Raw genomic sequence first — 4,151 nt, 5'->3', positions numbered from 1 at the left:
CAGTTCCAGGTATAAGGGAGGCTGAAGACAGAGGATCACATGAGTCTAGAAGTCGACGCTGCAGTGAGCATGATTGTGCCACTGCACTCCAGCCTAGGCAACAAAGTGAGACCCTGTCTCAAAAAAAAAGGAAAAAAAAAAAGAAAGAAAAAGAAAAAGGCCGGGCACGGTGGCTGCCTCCTGTAATCCCAGCACTTTGGGAGGCCAAGGCATCACTTGAGGTCAGGAGTTTGAGACCAGCCTGGCCAACATTGTGAAACCCTGTCTCTACTAAAAATACAAAAATTTGGCTGGGCTCGGTGGCTCACGCCTGTAATCCCAGCACTTTGGGAAGCCGAGGTGGGGGGATCACTAGGTCAGGAGATGGAGACCATCCTGGCTAACACGGTAAAACCCCATCTCTACTAAAAATACAAAAAATTAGCCAGGCGCGGTAGCAGGCGCCTGTAATCCCAGCTACTTGGGATGCTGAGGCAGGAGAATGGCGTGAACCTGGGAGGCGGAGTTTGCAGTGAGCCGAGATTGCACCACTGCACTTCAGCCTGGGCGAAAGAGTGAGGCTCCGTCTCAAAAAAAAAAAAATTAGCTGGGTGTGGTGGCGCAGGCCTGTACTCCCACCTACTAGGGAGACTGAGGCAGGAGAATCGCTTGAACCTGGGAGGCTGAGGTTGCAGTGAGCTGAGATGGCGCCATTCACTTCAGCCTGAGCAACAGGGTGAGACTCCATCTCAAAAAAAAAAAAAAAAAAAGGAGGAAAGTAAAGTCCTGTTATTTTTTAAATGGGGAAGAGAGTATAGGAGTGGGGAAGGGTGGAGGGGAGACATAAATTCTATTTTTACCGTGTTTTTATAAATGTTTGGGGGGCCGGGAGCAGTGACTCACGCCTGTAATCCCAGAACTTTGGGAGGCCAAGGTGGGTGGATCACTTGAGGCCAGGAGTTCAAGACCAGCCTGACCAACGTAGTAAAGCCCCGTCTCTACTACAAAATACATATATATACAAAAAAAAAATTAGCCAGGCATGGTGGCACATGCCTGTAATCCCAGCTACTCGGGAGGCTGAAGCAGTAGAATCGCTTGAACCCAGGTGGCAGAGGTTGCAGTAAGCTGAGATCACGCCACTGCACTCCAGCCTAGGTGACAGAATATGACTTCATCTCAAAAAATAAAATAAAATAAGTAAGCAAATAAATATATTTAAAATATTTTTAAAAATAGAAATATGTTTGGGTTTTGTTTCTGTTTTTTGTTTTTGATGGAGTCTCACTCTGTCGCCCAGGATGGAGTGCAAATGGCGCAGTCTTAGCTCACCGCAGCCTCCGCCTCCCGGGTTCTAGCAATTCTCCTGCCTCAGCCTCCCAAGTAGCTGGGATTACAGGCGTCCAACACCATGCCTGGCTAATTTTTGTATTTTCAGTAGAGACGAGGTTTCACCATGTTGGCCAGGCTGGTCTCGAACTCCTGACCTCAGGTGATCCACGCCCCCCCCCCCCCAGCCTCCCAAAGTGCTGGGATTACAGGGCCACCAGCGTGAGCCACCACGCCCAGTCTAGGGTTGTTTTTTGTTTTGTTTTGTTTTGTTTTGTTTGAGACGGAGTCTCGCTCTATGGCCAGGCTGGAGTGCAGTGGCGTGATTTCAGATCATTGCAACCTCCGCCTCTGGGTTCAAGCGATTCTGCTGCCTCAAACTCCCAAGTAGCTGGGACTAGAGGCACCCGCCACCATGCCCAGCTAATTTTTGTATTTTTGGTAGAGACGGGGTTTCACCATGTTGGTCAGGATGGTCTGGATCTCTTGACCTCATGATCTGCCGGCCTCAGCCTCCCAAAGTGCTGGGATTACAGGCATGAGCCACCGCACTCGGACCCTTGGGGGGATTATTAACAGTTCCAGAACGTTGGCAGATGCAAAATAGACCGGAAGAGGCAGGGAGAGGCAGAGGGAGCTGGACAGAGGCTGGGACCATGCATGGATGTCATTCACTGCTTCCAAGACCACACAGAGTCCCCTACTACAGAGAAGGTTGAGCTCTCAGACCTTAGGCAGTCCTGACATGCCCCTCCCTGGGTCCAGCCCTCCCTTCCCCATTCTGAATTTAGGACATTTAGCTGGGTGAGGTAGCTCATGCCTGTAATCCCAGAACTTTGGGAGGCCGAAGTGGGAGAACCTGGCACCAGGAGTTCCCGACCAGCCTGAGCAACATTGCAAGACCTCAGACTCTACCAAAAAAAATAGCCGGGCATGGTGTGCACGCGTCAGTAGTCCCAGCTACTGGGGAGGTTGAGGCGGGAGGATCACTGGAGTCCAGGAGTTCGAGTTCTGGAGTTCTGGAGTCCAGGAGTTCGCATCATTGCACTACAAACTGGGACACAGACTGAGACCCTGTCTCTGAAAAATAAATAAATAAAAACACACTTATGACGTCACCCTCTCTGCTATGACAAGGTCCTTCCCTGCGCCACCCCCTCCAGGGCCCATACCTGCATTTTGGGGAGGAAATAAGTCCATTTGGCTCAGTCTTTCCCGCTGTCAGTAACTGTCCCTACGTATTCCTCTCTAGCTTGAGGGATTCTCCACCCCTCCCTTCTCTGTTAAAAGAATCACAAGCCCATTCATTCATTCATTCATCAAACGTTTATAAGCAGGTCCCGTGCTGGGGACCCGGAAGAGACCCGACCTAGGCCCCGCATCCCGACTCCGCGAGGATCTATCAGTCTGGGAGGATGGGGGATGGGAGGGCCTATCCCTCCCCATGATCACTGCGCTATCCGTGCTTTGATGGAGGAATACGCGGCGCTGTGAGCTTCAGAGAAGACACTTAACCTGGCCTAGAGTAAGACAGGGGACGGGCCTGAATCTTTTATGGGACCGCCAATCCCAACCACTCCGTCCCCAGCACAGAACTGGGCTCCTTGAGGATACGGTGCCATCACGTCCCTCTTGGTCGTCAGGCTTTCTGGCCACGCCCCTTCTCAGACCCAACCCCCGAGCCCCTCCCTTGCGTGACCCCGCCCCATCTCTGGTCTAGGCCACGCCCTCCTCTTAGCCCCACCCCCATTTCATTCAACCCAGGCCTCAAGTCCCACCGCCCAGGACGCCCACCAATCTCACATACCCATTGGTCAGAGAGTGTCACTTTCCCGCCCTCCTTCAGTAATATTGGTTCCCTAGGTGTCAATCTTTATAGCGCCCCCAACAGTTGCCGGGGCCCAGGTTTGAGGGGCAGATAATAATGGACGTCTAGGGACGTCTCGTTATTGGGCAGAAAGCCCGGCTCTGGGCGGGGCTTAGCGCCAAACGCTTGGCCGCGTCTGCCTGGGGTTCCTGAGGGCCGCAGCCTTTCCTCAGAGACACACCCCTCTTTCCTTGCTATTGGTCTCATCACGTGTTGATCAACAGGATTTCTCATTCCGATACGTAAAGCTCCCTGTCATTCATCGCTTCCCTCATTTCAATTCGCTCTCTCCTCAGAGGCGGCAACCTTCTGAACGTAGCCAGGGCCCGCCTCACGGAGTGGTCACAGATTGGTCAGACGCCCCGTCACTCCTGGCTGGTGGGCGGAGCCAGAGCGCCTAGGGGCGGCGAATTGGCGGATGGGGCCTCGGGGGCGGGGCAGCGGCTCCTGTCAGCGGGTGAAATGGCAGCGGCGGAGCCGGCGACGGCCGCGGTCCCGGGGGGCGGCTGAGGGGGCCGGGCCGGGGCTGCGGGGCGAACGGCGCGGCTGGGATCCGGCGGCGCAGCCCGGGGCGGCGAGGCTCGGCACGGCGATGGCGGCGCGCTCGGCGCAGGTAGGGCGGCGCGGGCCGGGCCTCCCCGGCGCCTGCTCAGACCGGCGGCTTCGCGATGCGGCCCGAGGGGAACCGGCAGGACCGCGACTTGGGCCGTCGTGCCCCGGAACCCGCGCTGGGAGCCTCGGCATCCCCAGCCCGGGACCCGTGGGGAACCCTGGACCCTGCCCACCCTCGTTGCCAATCCCTCCGGACCCCTCCCCGGGAGCTCCTGCGAGATCCCCCTCCCCCACTCCGTCCCCTCCCCGTGAGGACCCCGCAGGCCCAGGACCCCCGTCCACCCTTTGCAGTGACCCTCAGGACTCCTCTCCGGGAAACCCCTCAGGGCTCCCCATCCCCCAACTCCGTCGATCAGCCCCCCAC

The 4,151-nt window shown here is 56.1% G+C and overlaps 1 protein-coding gene across 3 annotated transcripts in view; it reads left to right on the top strand.

The window, feature by feature from the left end:
- The first annotated feature begins 3,616 nt into the window (after positions 1-3,616).
- The window catches only part of EVI5L (ecotropic viral integration site 5 like), a 33,445-nt gene continuing 32,910 nt past the window's right edge, over positions 3,617-4,151 (top strand). For 2 of the 3 annotated variants that reach the window (XM_026455553.1, XM_026455552.1), the window contains exon 1: positions 3,617-3,788. The gene's annotated coding sequence lies outside the window, so the exon portion shown is untranslated. The remainder of the gene's footprint in view (positions 3,789-4,151) is intronic. The other variant, XM_026455554.2, reaches the window with a different exon arrangement.

Source organism: Piliocolobus tephrosceles, chromosome 21 (assembly GCF_002776525.5).
Source record: "Piliocolobus tephrosceles isolate RC106 chromosome 21, ASM277652v3, whole genome shotgun sequence".
NCBI classification, from domain to species: Eukaryota; Metazoa; Chordata; class Mammalia; order Primates; family Cercopithecidae; genus Piliocolobus; species Piliocolobus tephrosceles.
The sequence above is the reverse complement of the archived record's forward strand: the minus strand, read 5'-3'. Positions and strand labels throughout refer to the sequence as shown.